Below are 15,601 nucleotides of genomic sequence, written 5' to 3' on the forward strand. Positions count from 1 at the left end.
TCAAGCTTGAAGCAATCTTACTTCCTTTTCAGCATTTAGATGAGATTCTTAATCTCACAATTGCACTATCAGTAGGGCTGGAACAATGGCAAATTTGAGTTTGCACACAGGTAAAACACACCTGCTTTAAGATAGGAAGCTTATTCTTGGGAAGACGAAAACAAGGTACTGCTGAGAGTTGAACTCAGGTTCTCCTGTTTACAAGACAGGCGCTTTAACCAACTAAGCCACAGCACCACATGTTCCGTAGGTGAATATTTATTATTCTTCTTTTTCCGAAAACTGCTATGAAAATTTGTAGCATCTAATGTGTAATTCCACTGGTTTTAATTTGTAATGCTTGAGCCCATCCTATATTCTCTAAAGAAAGTTATTTCATCTGATTCCTTTTAGAGCATTTCAAAAGCAAAATTTTTTTTTTTACTCAAATTCCACTGGTTTTAATTTGTAATGCTTGAAGCCATCCTATATTCTCTAAAGAAACTTATTTCATCTAATTCCTTTTAGAGCATTTCAAAAGCAAAAAGTTTTTTTCTCTCAATTACACTTTATTAGTGCTTTGGGAAAGACATGTTTGATGTCAAACAAAAGTGAAAGTCCTCTTTTTCGGCTAATAGCCCCAAACTGACATGAAGAAAGGAAAGCACTGCTGACATTCGAAATCAAGATTTTCTGTTTACTAAACAGGCTCTTTGACCAATTTGGCTAAATCACAAAAAGATGTGATATATTGGAAAGACTGCTTAGAGAGTCAGATGCGGAAAGTGGAGGAATTTCAAAATAAAATCCATTGGTTAAATTGTCAAGCTTGAAGCAGTCTTAATTCCTTTTCAGCATTTAGATGAGATTCTTAATCTCACAATTGCACTATCAGTAGGGCTGGAACAATGGCAAATTTGAGTTTGCACACAGGTAAAACACCTGCTTTAAGATAGGAAGCTTATTCTTGAGAAGATGAAAACAAGGTACTGCTGAGAGTTGAACTCAAGATCTCCTGTTTACGAGCCAGGCGCTTTAACCAACTAAGCTACAGCACCACATGATCCATATGTGAATATTTATTATTCTGCTTTTTCAGAAAACTGCTATGAAAATTTGTAGCATCTAATGTGTAATTCCACTGGTTTTAATTTGTAATGCTTGAGCCCATCCTATATTCTCTAAAGAAAGTTATTTCATCTAATTCCTTTTAGAGCATTTCAAAAGCAAAATTTTTTTACTTAAATTCCACTGGTTTTAATTTGTAATGATTGAAGCCATCCTATATTCTCTAAAGAAACTTATTTCATCTAATTCCTTTTAGAGCATTTCAAAAGCAGAAAGTTTTTTTCTCTCAATTGCACTTTATTAGGGTTTTGGGAAAGACATGTTTGATGTCAAACAAAAGTGAAAGTTCTCTTTTTCAGCTAACAGCGCCAAACTGACATGAAGAAAGGAAAGCACTGCTGACATTCGAAATCAAGATTTTCTGTTTACTAAACAGGCTCTTTGACCAACTTGGCTAAATCACAAAAAGATGTGATATATTGGAAAGACTGCTTAGAGAGTCAGATGCGGAAAGTGGAGGCATTTCAAAATAAAATCCATTGGTTAAGTTGTCAATCTTGAAGCAGTCTTACTTCCTTTTCAGCATTTAGATGAGATACTTAACCTCACAATTGCACTATCAGTAGGGCTGGAACAATGGCAAATTTGAGTTTGCACACAGGTAAAACACCTGCTTTAAGATAGGAAGCTTATTCTTGAGAAGATGAAAACAAGGTACTGCTGAGAGTTGAACTCAAGATCTCCTGTTTACAAGCCAGGCGCTTTAACCAACTAAGCCACAGCACCACATGATCCATATGTGAATATTTATTATTCTGCTTTTTCAGAAAACTGCTATGAAAATTTGTAGCATCTAATGTGTAATTCCACTGGTTTTAATTTGTAATGCTTGAGCCCATCCTATATTCTCTAAAGAAAGTTATTTCATCTAATTCCTTTTAGAGCATTTCAAAAGCAAAAAGTTTTTTTCTCTCAATTACACTTTATTAGTGCTTTGGGAAAGACATGTTTGATGTCAAACAAAAGTGAAAGTCCTCTTTTTCGGCTAATAGCCCCAAACTGACATGAAGAAAGGAAAGCACTGCTGACATTCGAAATCAAGATTTTCTGTTTACTAAACAGGCTCTTTGACCAATTTGGCTAAATCACAAAAAGATGTGATATATTGGAAAGACTGCTTAGAGAGTCAGATGCGGAAAGTGGAGGCATTTCAAAATAAAATCCATTGGTTAAATTGTCAAGCTTGAAGCAGTCTTAATTCCTTTTCAGCATTTAGATGAGATTCTTAATCTCACAATTGCACTATCAGTAGGGATGGGACAATGGCAAATTTGAGTTTGCACACAGGTAAAACACCTGCTTTAAGATAGGAAGCTTATTCTTGAGAAGATGAAAACAAGGTACTGCTGAGAGTTGAACTCAGGATCTCCTGTTTACAAGACAGGCGCTTTAACCAACTAAGCCACAGCACCACATGTTCCGTAGGTGAATATTTATTATTCTGCTTTTTCTGAAAACTGCTATGAAAATTTGTAGCATCTAATGTGTAATTCCACTGGTTTTAATTTGTAATGCTTGAGCCCATCCTATATTCTCTAAAGAAAGTTATTTCATCTGATTCCTTTTAGAGCATTTCAAAAGCAAAATTTTTTTTTTACTCAAATTCCACTGGTTTTAATTTGTAATGCTTGAAGCCATCCTATATTCTCTAAAGAAACTTATTTCATCTAATTCCTTTTAGAGCATTTCAAAAGCAGAAAGTTTTTTTCTCTCAATTACACTTTATTAGTGCTTTGGGAAAGACATGTTTGATGTCAAACAAAAGTGAAAGTCCTCTTTTTCGGCTAACAGCCCCAAACTGACATGAAGAAAGGAAAGCACTGCTGACATTTGAAATCAAGATTTTCTGTTTACTAAACAGGCTCTTTGACCAACTTGTCTACATCACAAAAAGATGTGATATATTGGAAAGACTGCTTAGAGAGTCAGGTGCGGAAAGTGGAGGCATTTCAAAATAAAATCCATTGGTTAAGTTGTCAAGCTTGAAGCAATCTTACTTCCTTTTCAGCATTTAGATGAGATTCTTAATCTCACAATTGCACTATCAGTAGGGCTGGAACAATGGCAAATTTGAGTTTGCACACAGGTAAAACACACCTGCTTTAAGATAGGAAGCTTATTCTTGGGAAGACGAAAACAAGGTACTGCTGAGAGTTGAACTCAGGTTCTCCTGTTTACAAGACAGGCGCTTTAACCAACTAAGCCACAGCACCACATGTTCCGTAGGTGAATATTTATTATTCTTCTTTTTCCGAAAACTGCTATGAAAATTTGTAGCATCTAATGTGTAATTCCACTGGTTTTAATTTGTAATGCTTGAGCCCATCCTATATTCTCTAAAGAAAGTTATTTCATCTGATTCCTTTTAGAGCATTTCAAAAGCAAAATTTTTTTTTTTACTCAAATTCCACTGGTTTTAATTTGTAATGCTTGAAGCCATCCTATATTCTCTAAAGAAACTTATTTCATCTAATTCCTTTTAGAGCATTTCAAAAGCAAAAAGTTTTTTTCTCTCAATTACACTTTATTAGTGCTTTGGGAAAGACATGTTTGATGTCAAACAAAAGTGAAAGTCCTCTTTTTCGGCTAATAGCCCCAAACTGACATGAAGAAAGGAAAGCACTGCTGACATTCGAAATCAAGATTTTCTGTTTACTAAACAGGCTCTTTGACCAATTTGGCTAAATCACAAAAAGATGTGATATATTGGAAAGACTGCTTAGAGAGTCAGATGCGGAAAGTGGAGGAATTTCAAAATAAAATCCATTGGTTAAATTGTCAAGCTTGAAGCAGTCTTAATTCCTTTTCAGCATTTAGATGAGATTCTTAATCTCACAATTGCACTATCAGTAGGGCTGGAACAATGGCAAATTTGAGTTTGCACACAGGTAAAACACCTGCTTTAAGATAGGAAGCTTATTCTTGAGAAGATGAAAACAAGGTACTGCTGAGAGTTGAACTCAAGATCTCCTGTTTACGAGCCAGGCGCTTTAACCAACTAAGCTACAGCACCACATGATCCATATGTGAATATTTATTATTCTGCTTTTTCAGAAAACTGCTATGAAAATTTGTAGCATCTAATGTGTAATTCCACTGGTTTTAATTTGTAATGCTTGAGCCCATCCTATATTCTCTAAAGAAAGTTATTTCATCTAATTCCTTTTAGAGCATTTCAAAAGCAAAATTTTTTTACTTAAATTCCACTGGTTTTAATTTGTAATGATTGAAGCCATCCTATATTCTCTAAAGAAACTTATTTCATCTAATTCCTTTTAGAGCATTTCAAAAGCAGAAAGTTTTTTTCTCTCAATTGCACTTTATTAGGGTTTTGGGAAAGACATGTTTGATGTCAAACAAAAGTGAAAGTTCTCTTTTTCAGCTAACAGCGCCAAACTGACATGAAGAAAGGAAAGCACTGCTGACATTCGAAATCAAGATTTTCTGTTTACTAAACAGGCTCTTTGACCAACTTGGCTAAATCACAAAAAGATGTGATATATTGGAAAGACTGCTTAGAGAGTCAGATGCGGAAAGTGGAGGCATTTCAAAATAAAATCCATTGGTTAAGTTGTCAATCTTGAAGCAGTCTTACTTCCTTTTCAGCATTTAGATGAGATACTTAACCTCACAATTGCACTATCAGTAGGGCTGGAACAATGGCAAATTTGAGTTTGCACACAGGTAAAACACCTGCTTTAAGATAGGAAGCTTATTCTTGAGAAGATGAAAACAAGGTACTGCTGAGAGTTGAACTCAAGATCTCCTGTTTACAAGCCAGGCGCTTTAACCAACTAAGCCACAGCACCACATGATCCATATGTGAATATTTATTATTCTGCTTTTTCAGAAAACTGCTATGAAAATTTGTAGCATCTAATGTGTAATTCCACTGGTTTTAATTTGTAATGCTTGAGCCCATCCTATATTCTCTAAAGAAAGTTATTTCATCTAATTCCTTTTAGAGCATTTCAAAAGCAAAAAGTTTTTTTCTCTCAATTACACTTTATTAGTGCTTTGGGAAAGACATGTTTGATGTCAAACAAAAGTGAAAGTCCTCTTTTTCGGCTAATAGCCCCAAACTGACATGAAGAAAGGAAAGCACTGCTGACATTCGAAATCAAGATTTTCTGTTTACTAAACAGGCTCTTTGACCAATTTGGCTAAATCACAAAAAGATGTGATATATTGGAAAGACTGCTTAGAGAGTCAGATGCGGAAAGTGGAGGCATTTCAAAATAAAATCCATTGGTTAAATTGTCAAGCTTGAAGCAGTCTTAATTCCTTTTCAGCATTTAGATGAGATTCTTAATCTCACAATTGCACTATCAGTAGGGCTGGGACAATGGCAAATTTGAGTTTGCACACAGGTAAAACACCTGCTTTAAGATAGGAAGCTTATTCTTGAGAAGATGAAAACAAGGTACTGCTGAGAGTTGAACTCAGGATCTCCTGTTTACAAGACAGGCGCTTTAACCAACTAAGCCACAGCACCACATGTTCCATAGGTGAATATTTATTATTCTGCTTTTTCTGAAAACTGCTATGAAAATTTGTAGCATCTAATGTGTAATTCCACTGGTTTTAATTTGTAATGCTTGAGCCCATCCTATATTCTCTAAAGAAAGTTATTTCATCTGATTCCTTTTAGAGCATTTCAAAAGCAAAATTTTTTTTTTACTCAAATTCCACTGGTTTTAATTTGTAATGCTTGAAGCCATCCTATATTCTCTAAAGAAACTTATTTCATCTAATTCCTTTTAGAGCATTTCAAAAGCAGAAAGTTTTTTTCTCTCAATTACACTTTATTAGTGCTTTGGGAAAGACATGTTTGATGTCAAACAAAAGTGAAAGTCCTCTTTTTCGGCTAACAGCCCCAAACTGACATGAAGAAAGGAAAGCACTGCTGACATTCGAAATCAAGATTTTCTGTTTACTAAACAGGCTCTTTGACCAACTTGTCTACATCACAAAAAGATGTGATATATTGGAAAGACTGCTTAGAGAGTCAGGTGCGGAAAGTGGAGGCATTTCAAAATAAAATCCATTGGTTAAGTTGTCAAGCTTGAAGCAATCTTACTTCCTTTTCAGCATTTAGATGAGATTCTTAATCTCACAATTGCACTATCAGTAGGGCTGGAACAATGGCAAATTTGAGTTTGCACACAGGTAAAACACACCTGCTTTAAGATAGGAAGCTTATTCTTGGGAAGACGAAAACAAGGTACTGCTGAGAGTTGAACTCAGGTTCTCCTGTTTACAAGACAGGCGCTTTAACCAACTAAGCCACAGCACCACATGTTCCGTAGGTGAATATTTATTATTCTTCTTTTTCCGAAAACTGCTATGAAAATTTGTAGCATCTAATGTGTAATTCCACTGGTTTTAATTTGTAATGCTTGAGCCCATCCTATATTCTCTAAAGAAAGTTATTTCATCTGATTCCTTTTAGAGCATTTCAAAAGCAAAATTTTTTTTTTTACTCAAATTCCACTGGTTTTAATTTGTAATGCTTGAAGCCATCCTATATTCTCTAAAGAAACTTATTTCATCTAATTCCTTTTAGAGCATTTCAAAAGCAAAAAGTTTTTTTCTCTCAATTACACTTTATTAGTGCTTTGGGAAAGACATGTTTGATGTCAAACAAAAGTGAAAGTCCTCTTTTTCGGCTAATAGCCCCAAACTGACATGAAGAAAGGAAAGCACTGCTGACATTCGAAATCAAGATTTTCTGTTTACTAAACAGGCTCTTTGACCAATTTGGCTAAATCACAAAAAGATGTGATATATTGGAAAGACTGCTTAGAGAGTCAGATGCGGAAAGTGGAGGAATTTCAAAATAAAATCCATTGGTTAAATTGTCAAGCTTGAAGCAGTCTTAATTCCTTTTCAGCATTTAGATGAGATTCTTAATCTCACAATTGCACTATCAGTAGGGCTGGAACAATGGCAAATTTGAGTTTGCACACAGGTAAAACACCTGCTTTAAGATAGGAAGCTTATTCTTGAGAAGATGAAAACAAGGTACTGCTGAGAGTTGAACTCAAGATCTCCTGTTTACGAGCCAGGCGCTTTAACCAACTAAGCTACAGCACCACATGATCCATATGTGAATATTTATTATTCTGCTTTTTCAGAAAACTGCTATGAAAATTTGTAGCATCTAATGTGTAATTCCACTGGTTTTAATTTGTAATGCTTGAGCCCATCCTATATTCTCTAAAGAAAGTTATTTCATCTAATTCCTTTTAGAGCATTTCAAAAGCAAAATTTTTTTACTTAAATTCCACTGGTTTTAATTTGTAATGATTGAAGCCATCCTATATTCTCTAAAGAAACTTATTTCATCTAATTCCTTTTAGAGCATTTCAAAAGCAGAAAGTTTTTTTCTCTCAATTGCACTTTATTAGGGTTTTGGGAAAGACATGTTTGATGTCAAACAAAAGTGAAAGTTCTCTTTTTCAGCTAACAGCGCCAAACTGACATGAAGAAAGGAAAGCACTGCTGACATTCGAAATCAAGATTTTCTGTTTACTAAACAGGCTCTTTGACCAACTTGGCTAAATCACAAAAAGATGTGATATATTGGAAAGACTGCTTAGAGAGTCAGATGCGGAAAGTGGAGGCATTTCAAAATAAAATCCATTGGTTAAGTTGTCAATCTTGAAGCAGTCTTACTTCCTTTTCAGCATTTAGATGAGATACTTAACCTCACAATTGCACTATCAGTAGGGCTGGAACAATGGCAAATTTGAGTTTGCACACAGGTAAAACACCTGCTTTAAGATAGGAAGCTTATTCTTGAGAAGATGAAAACAAGGTACTGCTGAGAGTTGAACTCAAGATCTCCTGTTTACAAGCCAGGCGCTTTAACCAACTAAGCCACAGCACCACATGATCCATATGTGAATATTTATTATTCTGCTTTTTCAGAAAACTGCTATGAAAATTTGTAGCATCTAATGTGTAATTCCACTGGTTTTAATTTGTAATGCTTGAGCCCATCCTATATTCTCTAAAGAAAGTTATTTCATCTAATTCCTTTTAGAGCATTTCAAAAGCAAAAAGTTTTTTTCTCTCAATTACACTTTATTAGTGCTTTGGGAAAGACATGTTTGATGTCAAACAAAAGTGAAAGTCCTCTTTTTCGGCTAATAGCCCCAAACTGACATGAAGAAAGGAAAGCACTGCTGACATTCGAAATCAAGATTTTCTGTTTACTAAACAGGCTCTTTGACCAATTTGGCTAAATCACAAAAAGATGTGATATATTGGAAAGACTGCTTAGAGAGTCAGATGCGGAAAGTGGAGGCATTTCAAAATAAAATCCATTGGTTAAATTGTCAAGCTTGAAGCAGTCTTAATTCCTTTTCAGCATTTAGATGAGATTCTTAATCTCACAATTGCACTATCAGTAGGGCTGGAACAATGGCAAATTTGAGTTTGCACACAGGTAAAACACCTGCTTTAAGATAGGAAGCTTATTCTTGAGAAGATGAAAACAAGGTACTGCTGAGAGTTGAACTCAAGATCTCCTGTTTACGAGCCAGGCGCTTTAACCAACTAAGCTACAGCACCACATGATCCATATGTGAATATTTATTATTCTGCTTTTTCAGAAAACTGCTATGAAAATTTGTAGCATCTAATGTGTAATTCCACTGGTTTTAATTTGTAATGCTTGAGCCCATCCTATATTCTCTAAAGAAAGTTATTTCATCTAATTCCTTTTAGAGCATTTCAAAAGCAAAATTTTTTTACTTAAATTCCACTGGTTTTAATTTGTAATGATTGAAGCCATCCTATATTCTCTAAAGAAACTTATTTCATCTAATTCCTTTTAGAGCATTTCAAAAGCAGAAAGTTTTTTTCTCTCAATTGCACTTTATTAGGGTTTTGGGAAAGACATGTTTGATGTCAAACAAAAGTGAAAGTTCTCTTTTTCAGCTAACAGCGCCAAACTGACATGAAGAAAGGAAAGCACTGCTGACATTCGAAATCAAGATTTTCTGTTTACTAAACAGGCTCTTTGACCAACTTGGCTAAATCACAAAAAGATGTGATATATTGGAAAGACTGCTTAGAGAGTCAGATGCGGAAAGTGGAGGCATTTCAAAATAAAATCCATTGGTTAAGTTGTCAATCTTGAAGCAGTCTTACTTCCTTTTCAGCATTTAGATGAGATACTTAACCTCACAATTGCACTATCAGTAGGGCTGGAACAATGGCAAATTTGAGTTTGCACACAGGTAAAACACCTGCTTTAAGATAGGAAGCTTATTCTTGAGAAGATGAAAACAAGGTACTGCTGAGAGTTGAACTCAAGATCTCCTGTTTACAAGCCAGGCGCTTTAACCAACTAAGCCACAGCACCACATGATCCATATGTGAATATTTATTATTCTGCTTTTTCAGAAAACTGCTATGAAAATTTGTAGCATCTAATGTGTAATTCCACTGGTTTTAATTTGTAATGCTTGAGCCCATCCTATATTCTCTAAAGAAAGTTATTTCATCTAATTCCTTTTAGAGCATTTCAAAAGCAAATTTTTTTTACTTAAATTCCACTGGTTTTAATTTGTAATGATTGAAGCCATCCTATATTCTCTAAAGAAACTTATTTTATCTAATTCCTTTTAGAGCATTTCAAAAGCAGAAAGTTTTTTTTCTCTCAATTGCACTTTATTAGGGCTTTGGGAAAGACATGTTTGATGTCAAACAAAAGTGAAAGTCCTCTTTTTCAGCTAACAGCCCCAAACTGACATGAAGAAAGGAAAGCACTGCTGACATTCGAAATCAAGATTTTCTGTTTACTAAACAGGCTCTTTGACCAATTTGGCTAAATCACAAAAAGATGTGATATATTGGAAAGACTGCTTAGAGAGTCAGATGCGGAAAGTGGAGGCATTTCAAAATAAAATCCATTGGTTAAATTGTCAAGCTTGAAGCAGTCTTAATTCCTTTTCAGCATTTAGATGAGATTCTTAATCTCACAATTGCACTATCAGTAGGGCTGGAACAATGGCAAATTTGAGTTTGCACACAGGTAAAACACCTGCTTTAAGATAGGAAGCTTATTCTTGAGAAGATGAAAACAAGGTACTGCTGAGAGTTGAACTCAAGATCTCCTGTTTACGAGCCAGGCGCTTTAACCAACTAAGCTACAGCACCACATGATCCATATGTGAATATTTATTATTCTGCTTTTTCAGAAAACTGCTATGAAAATTTGTAGCATCTAATGTGTAATTCCACTGGTTTTAATTTGTAATGCTTGAGCCCATCCTATATTCTCTAAAGAAAGTTATTTCATCTAATTCCTTTTAGAGCATTTCAAAAGCAAAATTTTTTTACTTAAATTCCACTGGTTTTAATTTGTAATGATTGAAGCCATCCTATATTCTCTAAAGAAACTTATTTCATCTAATTCCTTTTAGAGCATTTCAAAAGCAGAAAGTTTTTTTCTCTCAATTGCACTTTATTAGGGTTTTGGGAAAGACATGTTTGATGTCAAACAAAAGTGAAAGTTCTCTTTTTCAGCTAACAGCGCCAAACTGACATGAAGAAAGGAAAGCACTGCTGACATTCGAAATCAAGATTTTCTGTTTACTAAACAGGCTCTTTGACCAACTTGGCTAAATCACAAAAAGATGTGATATATTGGAAAGACTGCTTAGAGAGTCAGATGCGGAAAGTGGAGGCATTTCAAAATAAAATCCATTGGTTAAGTTGTCAATCTTGAAGCAGTCTTACTTCCTTTTCAGCATTTAGATGAGATACTTAACCTCACAATTGCACTATCAGTAGGGCTGGAACAATGGCAAATTTGAGTTTGCACACAGGTAAAACACCTGCTTTAAGATAGGAAGCTTATTCTTGAGAAGATGAAAACAAGGTACTGCTGAGAGTTGAACTCAAGATCTCCTGTTTACAAGCCAGGCGCTTTAACCAACTAAGCCACAGCACCACATGATCCATATGTGAATATTTATTATTCTGCTTTTTCAGAAAACTGCTATGAAAATTTGTAGCATCTAATGTGTAATTCCACTGGTTTTAATTTGTAATGCTTGAGCCCATCCTATATTCTCTAAAGAAAGTTATTTCATCTAATTCCTTTTAGAGCATTTCAAAAGCAAATTTTTTTTACTTAAATTCCACTGGTTTTAATTTGTAATGATTGAAGCCATCCTATATTCTCTAAAGAAACTTATTTTATCTAATTCCTTTTAGAGCATTTCAAAAGCAGAAAGTTTTTTTTCTCTCAATTGCACTTTATTAGGGCTTTGGGAAAGACATGTTTGATGTCAAACAAAAGTGAAAGTCCTCTTTTTCAGCTAACAGCCCCAAACTGACATGAAGAAAGGAAAGCACTGCTGACATTCGAAATCAAGATTTTCTATTTACTAAACAGGCTCTTTGACCAACTTGGCTAAATCACAAAAAGATGTGATATATTGGAAAGACTGCTTAGAGAGTCAGATGCAGAAAGTGGAGGCATTTCAAAATAAAGTCCATTGGTTAAGTTGTCAAGTTTGAAGCAATCTTACTTCCTTTTCAGCATTTAGATGAGATTCTTAATCTCACAATTGCACTATCAGTAGGGATGGTACAATGGCAAATTTGAGTTTGCACACAAGTAAAACACCTGCTTTAAGATAGGAAGCTTATTCTTGAGAAGATGAAAACAAGGTACTGCTGAGAGTTGGACTCAAGATCTCCTGTTTACGAGCCAGGCGCTTTAACCAACTAAGCCACAGCACCACATGATCCATATGTGAATATTTATTATTCTGCTTTTTCAGAAAACTGCTATGAAAATTTGTAGCATCTAATGTGTAATTCCACTGGTTTTAATTTGTAATGCTTGAGCCCATCCTATATTCTCTAAAAAAAGTTATTTCATTTAATTCCTTTTAGAGCATTTCAAAGCAAAATTTTTTTACTTAAATTCCACTGGTTTTAATTTGTAATGATTGAAGCCATCCTATATTCTCTAAAGAAACTTATTTCATCTAATTCCTTTTAGAGCATTTCAAAAGCAGAAAGTTTTTTTCTCTCAATTGCACTTTATTAGGGTTTTGGGAAAGACATGTTTGATGTCAAACAAAAGTGAAAGTTTTCTTTTTCAGCTAACAGCGCCAAACTGACATGAAGAAAGGAAAGCACTGCTGACATTCGAAATCAAGATTTTCTGTTTACTAAACAGGCTCTTTGACCAACTTGGCTAAATCACAAAAAGATGTGATATATTGGAAAGACTGCTTAGAGAGTCAGATGCGGAAAGTGGAGGCATTTCAAAATAAAATCCATTGGTTAAGTTGTCAATCTTGAAGCAGTCTTACTTCCTTTTCAGCATTTAGATGAGATACTTAATCTCACAATTGCACTATCAGTAGGGCTGGAACAATGGCAAATTTGAGTTTGCACACAGGTAAAACACCTGCTTTAAGATAGGAAGCTTATTCTTGAGAAGATGAAAACAAGGTACTGCTGAGAGTTGAACTCAAGATCTCCTGTTTACAAGCCAGGCGCTTTAACCAACTAAGCCACAGCACCACATGCTCCATATGTGAATATTTATTATTCTGCTTTTTCAGAAAACTGCTATGAAAATTTGTAGCATCTAATGTGTAATTCCACTGGTTTTAATTTGTAATGCTTGAGCCCATCCTATATTCTCTAAAAAAAGTTATTTCATCTAATTCCTTTTAGAGCATTTCAAAAGCAAAATTTTTTAACTTAAATTACACTGGTTTTAATTTGTAATGATTGAAGCCATCCTATATTCTCTAAAGAAACTTATTTCATCTAATTCCTTTTAGAGCATTTCAAAAGCAGAAAGTTTTTTTCTCTCAATTGCACTTTATTAGGGTTTTGGGAAAGACATGTTTGATGTCAAACAAAAGTGAAAGTTCTCTTTTTCAGCTAACAGCGCCAAACTGACATGAAGAAAGGAAAGCACTGCTGACATTCGAAATCAAGATTTTCTGTTTACTAAACAGGCTCTTTGACCAACTTGGCTAAATCACAAAAAGATGTGATATATTGGAAAGACTGCTTAGAGAGTCAGATGCGGAAAGTGGAGGCATTTCAAAATAAAATCCATTGGTTAAATTGTCAAGCTTGAAGCAGTCTTAATTCCTTTTCAGCATTTAGATGAGATTCTTAATCTCACAATTGCACTATCAGTAGGGATGGGACAATGGCAAATTTGAGTTTGCACACAGGTAAAACACCTGCTTTAAGATAGGAAGCTTATTCTTGAGAAGATGAAAACAAGGTACTGCTGAGAGTTGAACTCAAGATCTCCTGTTTACAAGCCAGGCGCTTTAACCAACTAAGCCACAGCACCACATGATCCATATGTGAATATTTATTATTCTGCTTTTTCAGAAAACTGCTATGAAAATTTGTAGCATCTAATGTGTAATTCCACTGGTTTTAATTTGTAATGCTTGAGCCCATCCTATATTCTCTAAAAAAAGTTATTTCATCTAATTCCTTTTAGAGCATTTCAAAAGCAAAATTTTTTTACTTAAATTCCACTGGTTTTAATTTGTAATGATTGAAGCCATCCTATATTCTCTAAAGAAACTTATTTCATCTAATTCCTTTTAGAGCATTTCAAAAGCAGAAAGTTTTTTTCTCTCAATTGCACTTTATTAGGGTTTTGGGAAAGACATGTTTGATGTCAAACAAAAGTGAAAGTTCTCTTTTTCAGCTAACAGCGCCAAACTGACATGAAGAAAGGAAAGCACTGCTGACATTCGAAATCAAGATTTTCTGTTTACTAAACAGGCTCTTTGACCAACTTGGCTAAATCACAAAAAGATGTGATATATTGGAAAGACTGCTTAGAGAGTCAGATGCGGAAAGTGGAGGCATTTCAAAATAAAATCCATTGGTTAAATTGTCAAGCTTGAAGCAGTCTTAATTCCTTTTCAGCATTTAGATGAGATTCTTAATCTCACAATTGCACTATCAGTAGGGATGGGACAATGGCAAATTTGAGTTTGCACACAGGTAAAACACCTGCTTTAAGATAGGAAGCTTATTCTTGAGAAGATGAAAACAAGGTACTGCTGAGAGTTGAACTCAAGATCTCCTGTTTACAAGCCAGGCGCTTTAACCAACTAAGCCACAGCACCACATGATCCATATGTGAATATTTATTATTCTGCTTTTTCAGAAAACTGCTATGAAAATTTGTAGCATCTAATGTGTAATTCCACTGGTTTTAATTTGTAATGCTTGAGCCCATCCTATATTCTCTAAAAAAAGTTATTTCATCTAATTCCTTTTAGAGCATTTCAAAAGCAAAATTTTTTTACTTAAATTCCACTGGTTTTAATTTGTAATGATTGAAGCCATCCTATATTCTCTAAAGAAACTTATTTCATCTAATTCCTTTTAGAGCATTTCAAAAGCAGAAAGTTTTTTTCTCTCAATTGCACTTTATTAGGGTTTTGGGAAAGACATGTTTGATGTCAAACAAAAGTGAAAGTTCTCTTTTTCAGCTAACAGCGCCAAACTGACATGAAGAAAGGAAAGCACTGCTGACATTCGAAATCAAGATTTTCTGTTTACTAAACAGGCTCTTTGACCAACTTGGCTAAATCACAAAAAGATGTGATATATTGGAAAGACTGCTTAGAGAGTCAGATGCGGAAAGTGGAGGCATTTCAAAATAAAATCCATTGGTTAAATTGTCAAGCTTGAAGCAGTCTTAATTCCTTTTCAGCATTTAGATGAGATTCTTAATCTCACAATTGCACTATCAGTAGGGCTGGGACAATGGCAAATTTGAGTTTGCACACAGGTAAAACACCTGCTTTAAGATAGGAAGCTTATTCTTGAGAAGATGAAAACAAGGTACTGCTGAGAGTTGAACTCAAGATCTCCTGTTTACAAGCCAGGCACTTTAACCAACTAAGCCACAGCACCACATGATCCATATGTGAATATTTATTATTCTGCTTTTTCAGAAAACTGCTATGAAAATTTGTAGCATCTAATGTGTAATTCCACTGGTTTTAATTTGTAATGCTTGAGCCCATCCTATATTCTCTAAAGAAAGTTATTTCATCTAATTCCTTTTAGAGCATTTCAAAAGCAAATTTTTTTTTACTTAAATTCCACTGGTTTTAATTTGTAATGATTGAAGCCATCCTATATTCTCTAAAGAAACTTATTTCATCTAATTCCTTTTAGAGCATTTCAAAAGCAGAAAGTTTTTTTTCTCTCAATTGCACTTTATTAGGGCTTTGGGAAAGACATGTTTGATGTCAAACAAAAGTGAAAGTCCTCTTTTTCAGCTAACAGCCCCAAACTGACATGAAGAAAGGAAAGCACTGCTGACATTCGAAATCAAGATTTTCTATTTACTAAACAGGCTCTTTGACCAACTTGGCTAAATCACAAAAAGATGTGATATATTGGAAAGACTGCTTAGAGAGTCAGATGCAGATGGTGGAGGCATTTCAAAATAAAG

At 34.6% G+C, this 15,601-nt stretch overlaps 10 non-coding genes across 10 annotated transcripts; all 10 read right to left on the minus strand.

Moving 5' to 3' along the window:
- Nucleotides 1-163: 163 nt before the first annotated feature.
- TRNAT-UGU (transfer RNA threonine (anticodon UGU)) lies at nt 164-237 on the minus strand. The gene has a single exon. It is a non-coding gene; the product is annotated as a tRNA-Thr (tRNA).
- Nucleotides 238-963: 726 nt separating this feature from the next.
- Nucleotides 964-1,037, minus strand: TRNAT-CGU (transfer RNA threonine (anticodon CGU)). The gene has a single exon. It is a non-coding gene; the product is annotated as a tRNA-Thr (tRNA).
- A 1,408-nt stretch (nt 1,038-2,445) lies between these two features.
- TRNAT-UGU (transfer RNA threonine (anticodon UGU)) lies at nt 2,446-2,519 on the minus strand. The gene has a single exon. It is a non-coding gene; the product is annotated as a tRNA-Thr (tRNA).
- A 727-nt stretch (nt 2,520-3,246) lies between these two features.
- On the minus strand, nt 3,247-3,320 carry TRNAT-UGU (transfer RNA threonine (anticodon UGU)). The gene has a single exon. It is a non-coding gene; the product is annotated as a tRNA-Thr (tRNA).
- A 726-nt stretch (nt 3,321-4,046) lies between these two features.
- TRNAT-CGU (transfer RNA threonine (anticodon CGU)) lies at nt 4,047-4,120 on the minus strand. The gene has a single exon. It is a non-coding gene; the product is annotated as a tRNA-Thr (tRNA).
- Nucleotides 4,121-5,528: 1,408 nt separating this feature from the next.
- Nucleotides 5,529-5,602, minus strand: TRNAT-UGU (transfer RNA threonine (anticodon UGU)). Its single transcript has one exon. It is a non-coding gene; the product is annotated as a tRNA-Thr (tRNA).
- A 727-nt stretch (nt 5,603-6,329) lies between these two features.
- TRNAT-UGU (transfer RNA threonine (anticodon UGU)) lies at nt 6,330-6,403 on the minus strand. Its single transcript has one exon. It is a non-coding gene; the product is annotated as a tRNA-Thr (tRNA).
- Nucleotides 6,404-7,129: 726 nt separating this feature from the next.
- TRNAT-CGU (transfer RNA threonine (anticodon CGU)) lies at nt 7,130-7,203 on the minus strand. Its single transcript has one exon. It is a non-coding gene; the product is annotated as a tRNA-Thr (tRNA).
- Nucleotides 7,204-8,611: 1,408 nt separating this feature from the next.
- On the minus strand, nt 8,612-8,685 carry TRNAT-CGU (transfer RNA threonine (anticodon CGU)). Its single transcript has one exon. It is a non-coding gene; the product is annotated as a tRNA-Thr (tRNA).
- Nucleotides 8,686-10,204: 1,519 nt separating this feature from the next.
- On the minus strand, nt 10,205-10,278 carry TRNAT-CGU (transfer RNA threonine (anticodon CGU)). The gene has a single exon. It is a non-coding gene; the product is annotated as a tRNA-Thr (tRNA).
- Between the last annotated feature and the right edge of the window lie 5,323 nt (nt 10,279-15,601).

Source organism: Dendrobates tinctorius, unplaced genomic scaffold, assembly GCF_039654945.1.
Source record: "Dendrobates tinctorius isolate UK_male_01 unplaced genomic scaffold, ASM3965494v1 ptg000254l, whole genome shotgun sequence".
Classification (NCBI taxonomy): domain Eukaryota; kingdom Metazoa; phylum Chordata; class Amphibia; order Anura; family Dendrobatidae; genus Dendrobates; species Dendrobates tinctorius.